The sequence below is a fragment of the Lissotriton vulgaris genome, chromosome 1_1 (assembly GCF_964263255.1).
Source record: "Lissotriton vulgaris chromosome 1_1, aLisVul1.2, whole genome shotgun sequence".
Lineage (NCBI taxonomy): Eukaryota > Metazoa > Chordata > Amphibia > Caudata > Salamandridae > Lissotriton > Lissotriton vulgaris.
Window position 1 is genome coordinate 758520068 of NC_141685.1, and position 16909 is coordinate 758536976.

Genomic DNA, 16909 nt, shown 5'->3' on the forward strand with positions numbered 1-16909 from the left:
CTGCCCCTCTCCGTTGGGGACCTTGGGGGAGCCCCAATGCCCCCATGGTCCCGCCGGCTCCCTGCGTCCTGTGGGAGCCGGCATTGCTTTTTCACATGGAGAGCTGCTGACATACAGCTACCCTTGTGGAAAAGCAATTGTGCTTTGCTTCATTGAAGCGAGAGCAGGTTTCCCTGCTCTCGCTTCAATGAAGCAAAGCAGTTTGCAATGACAGGGCTGGAGTTGCGCGGCTCCCGCCCTGTCATTGCAAACAGCAGTGTCCCAGGGGTGGGCACCCTGGGACACTGCATGAGCCAGCCCTGGGGGGTGGTGGTCCCCAGGACCATCAAGGGTTCCCAACATTGGCAAAGCCCCGGGGAGGTGGTGGTCCCCAGGGCGTGTGGGGGGGCTCGAGCCCCCCCACTCAGGTGTATGCATTTTTTTAAAAGCCCCGGGGTGGCGGTCCCCAGGGCAGCAGGGGGCTGTGCGCCCCCACAAAATAATCAATAAAAGCCCCAAGGGGGTGGCGGTCCCTAGGTTTTGGTGGGGCCTTGGAGGCCCCCCAAGTAAAAAAACAAAGCCGGAGGGGTGGGGCTGCAGGGGGGGCATGAGCTCCCCGCAAAAATTTAATGAAAGCCCCGGGGTGGCGGTCCCCGGGGCTGCGGGCCTGCCTTGGACCCCCGCAGCCCAGGGGAGCGCTGAAAAAATTCAGCCGAAATTCGCGATTGGTGCGCAAATCTCACCAATTAATTTTTTTAATGCTTTTTTGGGCCTAGGGGTCCCCTGAGCAGGCCTAGAGGGTCAGGGTGTTTCTACCCTGCCCCCTTTTCTTGTTTTTCGTGTTTGTTTTTCCGTTTTCTTTTGACTCGGTTCTACCGAGTCACAAGATGGCTACCAACACTTCCTCGTTTATAGTGTTGACAGCCAATTAGAATGAAGCTCGTGGTCGGGAGGGTGCGCGGATCCTCTGTGCCTCTATATATTTTTTTATTTTCTTAGCAACAACAGAACGGATTTACACCATTTAAGAAAAATAGTTCTTTCTGAAACAAGGGCTACCTTTTTGCCAAATTTGGTGTAATTCCAGCCGTGTCTAAAGTTCCCTATGGAAAATAACATGGAAAAAACACATTTTGGGACCCCCTTTTTTTCATGGCCCCGCTTGGCAAATCACCCCAAAACTTTCAGGATAGGAGCTGACCGGAACGGGCCACAAGTTTCAAAAATTTTACGAACATTTATCAACCGGTGCCAAAGTTAATGGGAAAACAAAAACGCTTTTCCTATAGAAACTAGGTCCTAACTATAACTACCTACTGGCGACTGCCAGTAGTTATATATATATATATATATTCACTGAAAAAAACATAGGTTATAGACCATATATAGTTAGGAATTAGCATTTACAAAACCTTGAAAATTCACTGAAAAAACCATAGGTTATAGACCATATATAGTTAGGAATTAGCATTTACAAAACCTTATTTTACTCACACAAAACCATTGAAATTCGCATATATAGTTAGTTGCACTAACTATATATCGCGCACCCGCAATCCACTGCTGATGATGTCATATATTACATCATTCATGACGTATCGCGTTGCCGCGTAATGCGTCTTATGAAGCGCCACGTTAGCGCACCCGGAAGCGTTCTGGAACGCGAAGCGCAGCTCCCCAGAAGCGCTCCGGGTGCGTAGCAGGACGCGTAACGTAAGCATAACAGGTCATGTGACTTGTTCATAAAACTTTTCATTGGTTCATTTTACTTTTGGTTTCCTAATGATGTAAGGCTAGGTCATGTGACCTGAAAATAACACTTTTCATTGGTTTATTACATTTTTTTTTCACAAATGATGAAAACCCCACCTTTTTTCCTCACTCTGACTTTCATTTTTATGAGAGAAAGACCTACTTTCAAAATTTTGAAAAATGGCAAGTGTTGTAGCTGCAGCTGCTGGAGGCACTCCACCACCACCACCACCACCAAAAAAGGATGGACCACCTCCTCAGGTCCTCCTTAATCAAGAGGAGGAAGAAGAGGAAGAAGAGCAAGAGGAGCAAGTGAGCAGGCTGTTTTTACCGGAAGTACCAAGGAGGTCCCATGTGAAAGTAAATTACATCTGGCAATTCTTCACATATCCCCAAGGACAAAAAAAAGTAAATGCCCGGTATGTCACATGTTTGATCTGTGACAAAGAACTATCCCGAGGAACAGATAAAAAATACAGCTATGGGAATTACACCGTGCATCGCCACATGGAGAGGTGGCACCCTATTAATTACAGTGCTGCACAGGTACGTGACCTACAGGAAAACCCCCCTCCTGTGGCCAGTACATCAGCTGAACAGGCAGTGACGGGACCAGAGGCGAGGGAGACAGTCCCAAACATACAGATGAACTTTGGTGATATGAAGCATACCTGTATTTTTTGCGGCAAATTGATTTCCTATGGGGAGAAAAGTATAACTCTCATCAACACAGCTTATGAAAATCATAAATGTCCAAAACGGCCCAAAAAGTAAATGATCTTTTTTTTTTGTTGCTCCTGTTGAGCCCTTTATAATGACTGATTTTCGTTTCCCCCCCCCAAAAAAACAAAAAAAATATAAAACCGGTCATAAAATACAAAAAAAGTAAAAAAATGTTCATAAAAATAAAAAAATACATTTAAAACAACAAAAACAATAAAAATAAAAAAAATCAGAACTACCACCCATTTATAAAAAATTGCTAAAATGTTTAGCACTCTGGCAACCTCTTTTTCTTTTGATTCGCTTCCCTGTTCGCGCGCCGGTACGCGAACCGGAAGCGAAACAACAACAAAAAATTTTAAAAAAGGAAGAGTGAGTATAAGGGAAGGAAACAGAGAGAAAAGGAATGAGGGAAGTAGCAAAGGCAGGAAACTGAGGGTTAAAGAAATGAAGCAGGGGAACTAATAAAAGTTAAATGTGATAGAGATGTAACGGAAAGAGTACTAAACACTTACCTTATAATTGTCGTTAACTTAGTCACTTGTTATTTTTATACTTTCAATCTGGGAAAGAAAGAACAAAAATTTAAAAATTGATAGAAGGTAATAAAAGATGAGTGAGCATGAGACAAGATGAATACATATTAAAAATCACAATTCAAAGTACAAAATTAATTATACATATTAAATGGTTTATTTTTGCTGTTCTCAGAATATATCAAATTTCACTAAAAACAGAGAGTTGAAGGTCTTCATCATATAACAGCGGGGAAAAAAAAACACAATCAAAATGATTGTGTTTAAAAAACCCATATAATATAACCAATCAGAAATCAGAACTCCTCAAAAGTAACTTACTTTCCATGACGTCAAAGGATGTCCTATGAACAGCTTATACTCTGTTGTACTGTTATTATTTTCTGCCCGCCACTTTCTGAAAGAAAAGCTCCATCGTTTTAACAAAAATGTGACATACAAAGCAATTTAAAACAGCACACTAAATTATATCAACACCTAGAATCATTATAGTCCAGTTACCTTCCCTAAATTCTCACTTCTGAAAACAAGTCAAAAGGCAACATTGCTTCATAGTCAAATGGTAATCATTGCCGAAAGACCAGCCTTTTTTACATTTCAAATAAACTGTTTAATATCCTGATGTTGTCAAAGGACCATCATGTCATATAATAGCTGCAGTTACAAATGTTCTTCCTGAAATCGACGACTATGTACCCAAACATTTTTTAATTAGACTTGACAACTTATTTTCATCCGGTTTATATAGTTGGAATTGTAAAATGACATTTCCCCCATAAGTTTCTATAAATAATGTGGACAGCATTGCAGACCTACATTACCTCTACTCCTTGTTTTGATCTGCTGCTTGAATTAGCTTATTAAAACAAACAGTTTTCGCTCTGTACTACACTTATCCACAAGGCTATATAGTGTAGGAGCCATTAGAACATCTTGAAATTCCTCAGAGCAAATCCCGAGATTCCTTCCCTTAAATTTTGGTTGTAAGAACACCAGGTAAGAATTTTTAAGGTGAAAAGGCAATCTTTTTTTGAAAGTTAAAACAGAATCATTGCAGAATGACCAGCCGTTTCCAGACTTCAAATAAGTTGTGTAATGTCCTGATGTTGTTGAAGGACTCTCATGATATATAATTGCTGCAGTTAGAAAAGTCCTTCCTGATATTGACAACTGAGAAGCCACAAAATTTTTAATTAAAGTTGTCAATTTTGTTCCATCAGGCCTACATCGTTGGAACATTAAAATGACATACTGGCCATATCTTCGTATAAATAATGTGGACAGCATTGCAGACTTACATTGGCTACACTCCATGTTTTGATCGGCTGCTTTTACTAGCTTATTAAAGGATACTGATTTACTGTCTGGCAAAGTTAAATATATAAATCTTTCTGAGTCTACACTAGTAGTACTTGATAACGTACAATTCTCGCAGTCATGCTGCCATTGATAAGAAAGGCCAAACAGATGATCTACATCTACACCTTCATCTTGCAATATATTAAGCATATACATTAAAAACTCCTGACAATCTTGCTGAATATTTTGAGAGAATTGTGTTTGACCTGAACATTTGTCTAACAGATTTCGAATTTCAGACACACTTTCTACTCTTGTTCTATCAGCGCTACATTTCTCTAACACAGAATTCAACAAACAGCAAAAACTTTGATCCGAATTGATCACAATCTGTTCTTTTAAAGTTTCTAGAGAAAAGACAACATTAACCACTACATTAGCATAGCAGTTGACACCAGAACTATTTTCAAATTGAAAACCAACAACATCTTCAACAGAATTCATTTTCTTTCTGCTTACAATTTTGGGTTCATCGACTTTTGGTCTTTTTGCTACAACCTCCCTACTATTGGTGACATTTCTTCGTTTCCGGCCTACCACACGTTTCTCAAACAAAGGATATTGAGGCAAATGTGGCGCATACTCTCTTCTTAACCTATTGTATTCCTTAACACAATCTAGATCCGCACAAATGTTTGTGACATCACACTCAATCAAGTACAATCCTGATAAAGTTCTGACTTGTGACAATGCTACATAAGCCATATCCTCTTTGAACACAGAACTGCCAATATTCACCAAAGCACTGTCTACACTTAAACCTTGTGATGTATGGATTGTCACCGCATATGCCAAGCAAACAGGAAATTGCTTACGGCGAACATATAAGTCTTTTACAAGCAAAATCCTAGCTGTGCAACGACCAATTAGCTGTACTTCCTCAATGCCATCAAATTTAATTTTTAAAAATTCAATTCCATCTCTATTTCTGTATTTCTCAAAATCAACAATATTACCCATTGATCCATTTACCAGACCTCTTTCAACATGTAAATTCCTCTCAAAATGATACGGCAATTTAAGCACACATTCAGAGTCTTTTTAAAACCCGCAGTTTTAGATATAGTCTTCTCTAATGAATCCAATTTAGATTTCAAATTCTCAGACAAAATAATTGTTGCTCCCATATGCTCTATTCTGTCAATAGCTTCCAGTTTCACAATCTCTTGGTTTTCTAAATTCAACATTTTGTTGTTGAAGATGGAACATTCTGCAAGAGTTGGCATCAAACATATTCCAGATTTCTTCTCAGTAATTTTCTGAAAAATATTCTCTGGCAGAACGTCTTCTTCTGGATACAAATTTGACAGTAATCGTGCATGTAAAGCTTCTTTCCCACGCTCGGTCACTTTCCCGATTCTAACATCTTGTAGAATATTCTTGTAATCTTCATCCTTCGCCTGACGCATATTTTCACGCAGCTCAGCATAATTGAAGTTTAACCGTATGTTAACGTTGCCAATGCTCCCTAGGCACTTCCTGGTATCTTCATGCGTAAGCAGTTTAAACACTGGTTGTCCTTTCCCTGGTGTCAGCTGCAGAAGATCACCAAAAACAATGATGTGTTTGCCACCAAATAACACATCATACTCTGTTTTAAGAACTTCCTGCATTCTCAAATGCACAAAGGCAAGCATGACATTGGAAACCATGCTTACTTCGTCAATGATAAGAAGTTTCATCTTCTTCAGGACTCTAGATACTTCACAACAAGCATCTCCAGATAACTTGTGGTATTGTAATTTGTTATCATGCTCCACTGGCAGCATCAGTAGCCGATGCAAAGTAATACCTTTAATGTTATGTGCTGCCAGTCCAGTTGGAGCGGTGACAACACAAGACAGCGATGACTCAGTCCTTTTCTGCAGATAACATGAAATTGCTGCTTCTCCACTCACGTACAGTCGGACAGGCTTCAACGACATACATGAGCACTCTTTCTTCTCATGACTTAATCCATGATCAATTTGGTTGGTAACTTCGTCATATATTTTCCTCTGCTCAACGTTGAGTTCTCTTTCCAAATCTTCTAAGTTAACCGCATCCTCCTGAGCATGTGCCATGGCTCTTTCCACTTCATTCATGGCAGTGGCAGCTGCATTTTCGATAACTGGTCCTCCTAGTGGATCCTGACTCAATGAAACAGAACTCTGACTGTCCTGAGAACTGTCTCTAGCAATCTCGGCTGCAATTGTTGCTTCCTGCTCGATTTCTGCATTCAACATTTCTAGATGTTTTGTAAAAACAGGACATTCTATGGACTCCTTGGCTGCATTGAAAGAGTCTTCGTAACAGAGGAAATCTCCAAGCAGTTCCTCTTCTGCACGCCAAGGCTTGAAAAGTTGAAAAAGAGCTAAATAGAAAAACTATTTTCTTTCTTGAGATTCGCAATCCAATTTTCGATGATTTACCAATAGACATTTTCTTTGCTTGACCAGACATCCCTCACTTCCAATTACAGCATACACTCCTTTATCAATATCTTCTTTGATGTTCCTCTTGAAAATGGAATTTTGTAGAACCTCATACAGACAAACATTCTCCAGGTGACTGCTTCTATTTGGATAATATGTATCCAACAAGTTGGTCTTCAAAATATCTGTACTGCTTCGCTCCTTCTCCGCCAAATACTCAATTTCCCGTACAGGTTTCAGAACTCGATTACGCGTTGCAGCAAGACCAAGACTTCCCCAAATGATACTCCTAGATTTGGCATAGAGACTTGCTGAAGATAACCGATCAGAACATTCGTAAGCTCCGATTTCTCGATGCGACAACATCTTCAGACTGAAACTGTACAACTTCTTACTGAGGCTCTTTTCATGGGAAATGTCCTCCCACATATCCTTGAGTTCTGTCTTTTCTTTTTTTGTGATGTAAGACGTCACATACCGAGCCACAGCCATACAGTTGTCAGCCACAAACTGTATATCCATGTTAGCATTCCACATGGACAAAATCACTGGGTTGTAGTCGTTGATGTTCTTGGACTCTTCGTTTCTTTTCAAATTGTATGTATTTTTGGGTGATTTCCTCGTCACATTATGTCGCAGCGAAGACATCAAATTGTTCACTCTTCCTTTAGATATCACCGATCGTGGAAATCCAAAACGACATTTTGTGTAGTACTTGTTCTTGTTTCTGAATTTACGACGACAGTACTTTCCACAACTATGGCTTTGAAACCGTAAAACTTGTTCTCTTAGACTTTTGTCTTCCTTTGTCTTTGGAACAGCACATGTAGAATACTGTTCTATGAAATTCATCACTAAGCCATCCGGATCTGTTCCAAATTTGGGTGCATCTTTGATCCATAGCCGCATATGTATATGAGGAGCACCTCTTGCTTGATACTCCTTTCTCCAGAAAAAATTCAACACCTCTCCAAGAGGTGGATTTTTTTTGTTCGTGATGAAAGACATCATAGCTTCAAATCTATGATTGAAGTACCTGCATACATTCACTGGATCCAAAGAGCACAGTTATCCGGGTGTCTTGAATTCAATATTTTCAATGTTTCCATTTGCCTCTCGTAGAAATTCAAGTAAGTCTTCCCAGCCATACTCAGCACAGCTGAGAGTGAGGAACCATGTGGGAGTTCCTAAGTTCCTCAGCATACATTTTAAGTCACCATGGCGACGGTACCAATACTCATTAGTACCACGCTGACATGCCATCAGATTAATCAGATGAGAATCCAAAATACTGTCTTGCACATTCACTTTATCCATAAAGTCCCTTGCTGAGATATTTCGCAGTTGTACACCACTTTTCAGGATGTGGTTCACTGCATAAGACAGTCCAGACAGATCACTTTCAAAAAGTAGATGAAACAAATAGGGAATGCATTGACGAAACCTAGGATCTTCTGCATACAATCGTAAAGTCCGGTATTCAGAAGCAGGAATTTGATCAGGTCGCTCATCATATCGTCCTCCTCGACCTGTGGGAAATAACTGTGGAAAACACCAAGCTTCCAAACTTTCCTCCCAAACACTAATGGGACTCCCTTTGGCTTGTTTCATTTGAAACAACTCAATAGCATTCCCCATGACTTCCTTGGAATGCAAAGGATTAACACTATAATGTTCATATATTTCTTCATTTTTAGAGGCTTCTACTTTCTCAATTTGTCCAGCACACAATTCGCTGTCTTCTTCTTCACTTACTTCCTCTTCTGCAACACATACATTCTTGTAGTACTCATTGTTTTTTATCAAATACAATGTTGCCTTTTTGACTTTCCTAACATCCACTAAATCTTGCCAGATTTTCTTACTCTTTGTCGGAACCCCATTAACTAAGATAACCAGAGGTTCCTCTTCCACTTTCTCTACTCCAATTGTATTAATGTTTTTCTTCAAATCTAAAGGCAAATAAACAACTCTTCCCTTTAATCCTCTCTGTAAATCTGATGGAGGCAATTTCCCTGTCTTTGGCTCCATTCGTACAATAGCCTGAAAGGGATGCACACTTTGAATCAAAATAGATTCATAAGTATTTAAATCCTTCAATTCAGAAGGAATGTTAACCAATTCCAGATTATTATGAACCGCTCTTGCAGGCATCCGGTTTTGGTTTAATTTATTAAAACAATAAGTACACATACGTTGGTCCGATCCCAAATCAAAACAATTTTCTACCATCAAGTATGTGGCAAAATCCTTCCATTCACTATTGTTTTCCATTTTACTTTTTGCATATAAATCCACTAACTTAGTCTGATTCTTATAATAAGTCCGTCGACAACACACACAAGTGAAATTAGGCCTCTCACTTGATTTCACCTGAAAGATGGAAATTTCCTTGTGAAACTTATCTATATTAGAAATCTGTACACTCTCCTGCACATTACCTTCTTCTACTGGGTCAATTTCAACATTGTTCTCTTTACTAGCAAAGTAACAGAACTCAATTTCTTCACAAATATTCTTCACATGTAGTTCTGAACCATGCAAAAGAGCACTGCTCAATTATTTAAGCATAATTGCTGGACTCTTAGCATAATACAACATTCTCACTAATTTCCTCACTTTATTATGATGCACTGCTAGCATCCTGAAATGATGAAAAACACTCTGGCATACTCTTCTGGAAAGACAAGCCAGTGAATGCCCATGCAAACCTGTTACTTCTCTCACTCTGCAAGGATCTAATTCTTGCAACAACTTCATTTTCTGTTTTAAACTTTTCTTATTAAATGTACGAACAAAATCACAAAGCAAATTGATGGAATCCTGTTGCACACTACAAATACTACTACACTTCCAGTTGTACACTGGACCCTTAGGACGTCTTCCTAAAACCTCATCACCTAACACCTCTTCTGCATCTGCAGACACAAGTTTTTCTTTTTCAACCGGACAACCATCTTTTACCTCATATGCTCGACCACTGGTGTCAACTGCATGCACCAAATCATTGTCCTGGAAGTAACTCTCCTCATTGAAAAATGCCTCACAACTTGAACTATGCATCCATTCTCCTGAGAAAACTTCACAAAAATTACTACGATTAACTACTCTCTTCCATCTACTACTTGATTTGAAATCATAAATTACCTTGTTTAGTTTCCTAATTCTATTGATTACCAAAATAAATAACTTTTGCTTAATTTCGAAAGCCTGATCAATAATTTTCTCTACATTTTTCTTTTTCTTATAAAATGCCACTTTCTGTTGGCCTTTCTTAATATTTTTTAACAAATTGACAATTATCCTGTTGCAGAACATTCGCCTACGAATGTCCCTGAACTGTTTTTCCCTTCTACTGCCATGCACAGAGTTATCTCCTGCTCTAGCAGAAACTTTTTTGACGGGCCTTTCCTTTTCCTTTAAATTGTCTCTCTTCTTCTGCACTAAAACATGTTCTATAGTGGTATTTTTTTGTCTGCAAATTCTTTTTAAAAATGATTTCTTTTTCGTACCCGGAGCTTTTTTGGCGACTTGAAACGATTTTATAGTAGAGGACTGCTGCAAATCTTTACCAAGGTGGAGTGTAAGTCGCTTTGCTTCTTTTTGTTTCCTCTGCCTTGAGGGCATTTTTAAATTTTTCAAAAGATCTTCAGTTAAATCTGTGAAATTTTTTAAAAAAAATTGTTATGAACCACTATTACCAAACAGTAAACCAATAACAGTAGGCAAACAATTAACACACTAGTTGTCAATTCTACCTGCAGTAATTTAACAACATAGACAAATTTAAAAATCTCAAATAGTAGCAATGGAATGGAATGCTTCTACATATGACCTGTGCTCTCTTATATGTTAATCTCAACTAATTTTGAGACTCTATTTCACAGTTATATTAAAAACACTTCACACAGGGTGTTTTTGAAAACTTTTATATAATTTTAAATCAACATCTACAGATTGTTCCTCATCTAGAGATTGTTCCACATCTAGAGATTGTTCCTCATCTAGACATTGTTCCTCATCTAGAAATTGTTCCACATCTAGAGATTGCACCACATCAGACATTGTTGATGTTATTGTTATTGACCTAAAATTGCCAAGCACACATGAAGGCATATTTACAAGGCCCTTGCACCAGGGGGAAGTGACTTAAAATTGCCAAGCACACATGAAGGCATATTTACAAGGCCCTTGCACCAGGGAAAAGTGACTTAAAATTGCCAAGCAGACATGAGGGCGTATTTACAATGCTCTTGCACCAGGGGGAAGTGAGTTAAAATTGCCAAGCACACATGAGGGCGTATTTACAAGGCCCTTGCACCAGGAGGAAGTGACTTAAAATGGCCAAGCACACATGAGGGCGTATTTACAAGGCCCTTGCACCAGGGGGAAGTGACTTAAAATTGCCAAGCACACATGAGGGCGTATTTACAAGGCCCTTGCACCAGCATAAGGTGTGGACTATCCAGAGGTATGCTGGATTGTCTGGCAGCCATGGTAAAACCAAGAAATATCCAGGAGCAAAAAGGCAGGTCTTGCAGTCACAAAAGTTTGTTTGAGGTGAGGCCTACTCAGGGTTGCAGATGAAATTTAGGCTCGTTGAAGAGTACAGAGGAGATAATACATGTGCAGGCCTACAGATGAAGTGAGTCATGTCCACTGCACTCTTGAACAAAGGCCAGACCTCCTCTGTCTCCCTGGACAGGCCTAAACCTCATCTGCACAATGTGATTAGTAATGTTAGGAAACACAGGTGATGTAATTGAAAAACGTGCAAATATGTTTGCACATTTCACAATCACATCACCTGTGTTTCCTCAGCTTAGGTATCTCATTAAGCAGATATAGTCTAGCATATCCAAGAGTACGCAGAAGGTGAGGACTGTATGCAGCAGTGCAATGTACATAATTCTCCTCCTTTGACAATTAGAGAAGCCTCAGCATAACCATGCCCCCTAAACAGTCCTAAATGTATATCATTATTATCATAGTGACTATGAAACTCTAGCAGTACATATTGTGAAACCTAAATGACTTTAAGAAACAAGTTTTTAAACCAACAAACAAGCAAATTATTCTCCCATATTCATGTTGGGAAGTGAAATATTTATTTAAAAAAGCAGACCCCATGTTGTCCTTCTCATAAATGTGAAAAGTATTTCTTTTTAAAAAAAAACGTTTTTCTTGTCATAATTTGAAAACACAGCACAGCTCCTATGTACAAGCACACCCTAGCTGGCTTCCTTATTTTCTCCAAAAAGCATACTAATCTCTTTCTAAATTAAAGGAATCTTTTCTCACCTTAGCACGATTTTTAAACACATCATGTAAGCAAATTAGTCTCCCAGATTCATGGGAGAAGTAACTTAAAATTGTCTAGCACACATAGGGGCGTATTTACAAGGCACATGCACCAGGGGAAAATTACTTAAATTTGCAAAGCACTCATGAGGGTGTATTTACAAGGACCTTGCACCACCTTTAAAGTCACTTTTAAAATGGGGAAAATGACGTGAATGTGGCTCATAAGCCTTGTAAATATGCCCCCATGTTGACTATGTAACTCTTGCAGAACATATTGTGAAACCTAAATGACTTCAAGAAACGAGTTTTTAAACCAACAAACAAGCAAATTAATCTCCCATATTCATGTTGGGAAGTGAAATATTTATTTAAAAAAGCAGACCCCATGTTGTCCTTCTCATAAATGTGAAAAGCATTTCTTTTTAAAAAAAAACGATTTTCTGGTCATAATTTGAAAACACAGCACAGCTCCTATGTATAAGCACACCCTGTCAGTACTAATACTTCACATTATCTATAATTATAATTTGTCAAATAAGCAAAATCTTTTTGGAAAAAATAATGAAAACATTTGACACAAAACAACATTTTAAATGCACAGCTGGCTTCCTTATTTTCTCCATAAACTATACTAGTCTCTATCTAAATTAAATGAATTTTTTCTCACCTTAGTAAATGCTTTTTGAATTTCAAAACAGTCTCAGACACACACCAATTTGTCTTTAGCAGAGCAAAGGGTATGCACTCCAGAGGCTGCAACCAACAAAGGCACAGACATGCTGTATTTCATCACACATATCTCTCATGTCACCCAATCAAAACTCTTCCCTCACTTTTTTCAAATCAACAGCCTTCCCCCCTCTGCCCTTTCTGCCCTTTTTCCATAGCAACTACCTCCTGAAAGACCTCTCATGTTTACAAGTTCACACAACAATGTTTCAAATGAACTCTGAACTCTCAGTACACCTGCTAATCTAGTGCAATGTTTCTTAAAATCATTTTTTCTTAACCATTCAAATTACATCTTTCAAAGAACACAATCCATGCACCCTAACTTTCTGTTTTCAGAAATGGAAATCCACTAATCACTGCTAGTGAATCATTAGCACTGAAACTCCACAGTTGTTTTCTTTACAAACTCCTACTGTTTCAACTGCCATTTCATTCCCACACTTCATCTGACTGCAGCAGAACCTTCTCTCACCATGTTTTCTGTCTGGATTCTTGGACATAGCTACATCCACTGGGCTCACAGGTATGCTGATAACAGAAATTTACACAACCTCAATTTACAAAATGTGGAAATCAAATGGATTGGCCAAAGAGGATTGAGATGTCACCAATTGATACCATTGGTGAAAACGTTTTTACATTTGCCAAACCCTGACCTCATAATAGTGCACAGTGGAGGAAATGATTTGGGCACTTTGACTGGGGTAGGTCTGGAAATGCTTTTAAAGGACACCTTTGAGCAATTGATGTCACTTTTTCCTCAAACTGCCTTGGTATATTCCAATATATGCCAAAGACAGAAATGGAGGTGGTCCAATCAATTTTGTCCACAAATTGAGAAAGCGAGGAAGCATGTAAATAAGTCTGTTTCAGCTTATATGAGAGACCATGGAATGGGCTCCATCTACAACAATAACTTGCGTTACTACATGCAAGATATCTACAGAGGAGATGGTGTTGTCACGGTTGGCAGCGGACAAGTAATCCCAATGAAGAATACACAAGCCACTAACCTGAAGTGTCCAGCTAGCGGGAACCACGGCGAGATGATAGTCTTCCCTATACCCGATAGCACTGACCCTCCCCGTGTGACATACACACGGGAGACAGGTAGTCCTCCAGGTAAGGGGAAGGATAGTTGATCGGGGAAGGTTGTTGTGAAGACACCCCTCAAGGTCTGGTCTGAGACTTCGGATGACTTCAAGGCACAACAATTGTCTGGAGACACAAGAACACTTGTTAGCACTACAAATGGGCAGAGACTATAAATGTTACATTTAGACATATAACCAAGTGTTCACTTACGGATATCCACCGCTTGGAATATCCTGAAGTCTGGGTTAGCAAAGACTCAAGTTCAAGCGAATGGGTTGCTGTTAATTCACAGCTAGATCCACAGGAAAAAACAAGTTTCTGAAAAGACCACCGCGTAGTTGGAATCACTACTGGTGGGATGGATGTTTTTAGTATCTGAATATCACAACTATCCTCAGGGGTGATCCGAAGATAAAGTAGAAAACTATACTCTAATAGCACGGCCGTGCTAACTGTATGTACCTGAATTCTACTTACTGAAATACAACAAGGTTTCTTTGGCGTCCACAGCGGGAAGGCAAGCGTCCACGTACCCTCGGCTCTCGGCGTCCTCAGCGGGAAGGCAAGCGTCCGCGCACCCTCGGCTCTCGGCGTCCTCAGCGGGAAGGCAAGCGTTCGCGCACCCTCGGCTCTCGGCGTCCTCAGCGGGAAGGCAAGCGTCCGCGCACCCTCGATTCTCGAATAGCTAGTTCCCAACACGATCGATAAAACCGGAAGGATTGACAAGCATCCGGTGATGGGACAAGAGTGTTTTTATACGCTCTCAGAGGGCGTGGACAGATTCGCCAGGCCCCGGGGCATTCTGGGAGATGTAGTGCTGCAGGGGTATTTCCTTACACTAGCTCTCCAGCTATGGGTAATTGCGACAGAACCCCCTCTCGAGGATCGCCGACCCGGCGGTCGACCTGGCTTCTGCAGATGGAATTGTGTCACCAATTCAGGGCAGTGGAGATTCTGCTCTGGTTCCCAAGTTCTCTCCTCAACCCCAAATCCCTTCCAACCAACCAAATACTGCACTCTGCCACGATGGATCCGTGAATCCAACAACTCTTCTACCTCATATTCCTCCAATCCCTCCACCAACACAGGGGCTGGATGAACAAGTAATCTAGTGTCCAAAGGACAAGGCAGGAGCAAGGAGACGTGAAAGACAGGATGGATTCTCCAGTTCTGGGGAATCGACAATTTCAATGCCACAGGGTTGATGACTTCCTCAACACTATAGGGACCAATGTATCTAGGTTTGAGTTTGTTAATACCCCGGAGATGAATGTTTTTAGTAGAAAGCCATACCTTGTCCCCCACCTGGTAGACCGGTTCTGGAGTGCGTTTCTTGTCGGCGTAGCGTTTCTGCGAGGCTTGAGCTTCCGCCAGGTGACGTTTCGCATCTATCCTTACAGCCTGTAAATGCGCATGATGTTCTTGAATACTGGGTAGGTTGGTTGATACCGGCCAATCGAATGGCAGTATGTTTGGATGATATCCAAGCAGGCAAAAGAAAGGGGAACAACCCAGGGTGGAATGGTCTGAGTTATTGTACGTGAATTCCGCTAGCCATGAGAGGGTAACCCAATCCGTCGAGTTTTGCAAAGTGAAGCAACGCAGATATTGCTCAATTGTTTGGTTGAGCCTTTCCGTTTTTCCATCTGTCTGCGGGTGGTAACTGGTAGAGAGCCTGACATCTATAGCTAACGATTCACAAAGGGCTTTCCAAAAATGGGATGTGAATTGAGATCCTCTGTCGGTAATGAAGACTCTCGGAATTCCATGTGCCCTGATGAGATGCTGCAATATTACCATGGCTAATTCCGCAGATGTGGGTAGACCCTCCAAAGGTACAAAATGACCCATTTTGGTTAAATGATCCACAATCACCAGTACGGTCGTTTTTCCTTGACACACAGGCATTTCCACGATAAAGTCTATTGAGACCGTATGCCACGGTTTAGGGGGTACTGGAATAGGGCGTAGCAGCCCCGTAGGTCTGGTGTGTTTTGCTTTACCTTGGGTACACACTGAACAGTTCCTTACATATTTCTTGACATCAGTTCGTAAAGAAGGCCACCAGAATGATCGCTCTATAGTCGCGATAGTCTTGTACACCCCCCAATGCCCACCTAACACAGAGTCATGTGCCCAATTGAGCACTTGCATTTGTAACCCAGGGTCCGGCACAAACAAGGCTTGCCGGTAATATAGGAGTTTGTCGGTTTGCGACCGCATGAGGCAAACATGGAATTAGGGTTAAATATAGAAAAAGCTGAAGACGAACTAGAAGTGATCAATCTGTCGAGAAAAATACTGACTGATCAAGAAGTCAGTATTTTAAAACGAGGCCTACATTTTTGCCAAACAAAAAATGTGGATCTAGCACAGATACAAATTGATCCATACAAATATGTTCGTAAAATTAAACTAGCAAAAGTGTTTGCGGAAAATATAAAGATGACAAAATACAGTAAAAACATTACCAAACCCATGATGGAACTCACTACGAAAGAAGGAAGCAGTTTTGTGACACTGATGGAACTAGATAAAGATCTGAACTTTGAGACACAAGATGTTAACGTATACTGCCCCCAGTTATATGCAGGCACAAGTGGAAAAAAGAATTGTTCAACATTCGTTCGTCAACTACCACAAGGCAACAAAATCAATTTATTTCACGAGTCTGTGATAAAGGATTTATACAATCTGAACTATGAGACCCGGAAAGATAATCTTACATTTAAAGAAAGAGAGGCATTACAAAATGTAAAAAAGGATGATGCCATAGAAGTTAAAAGAGCAGACAAAGGAGGTAACATCATTGTAATGGACAAAGAGGCATATTTGCGAGAAGCCTATTCCCAACTAAGAAATAAGGAATACTAGGAACAATTGAAAGATAACCCTACAACGAGGTGGAAACAAGAACTTGATGTAAAATTAACAAAGTGGATGCAGAATAATCTCCCAGATGAAGACAAAGTCAAATATTTGACAATAGACCACCCAAGAATGGCAACAATTTAT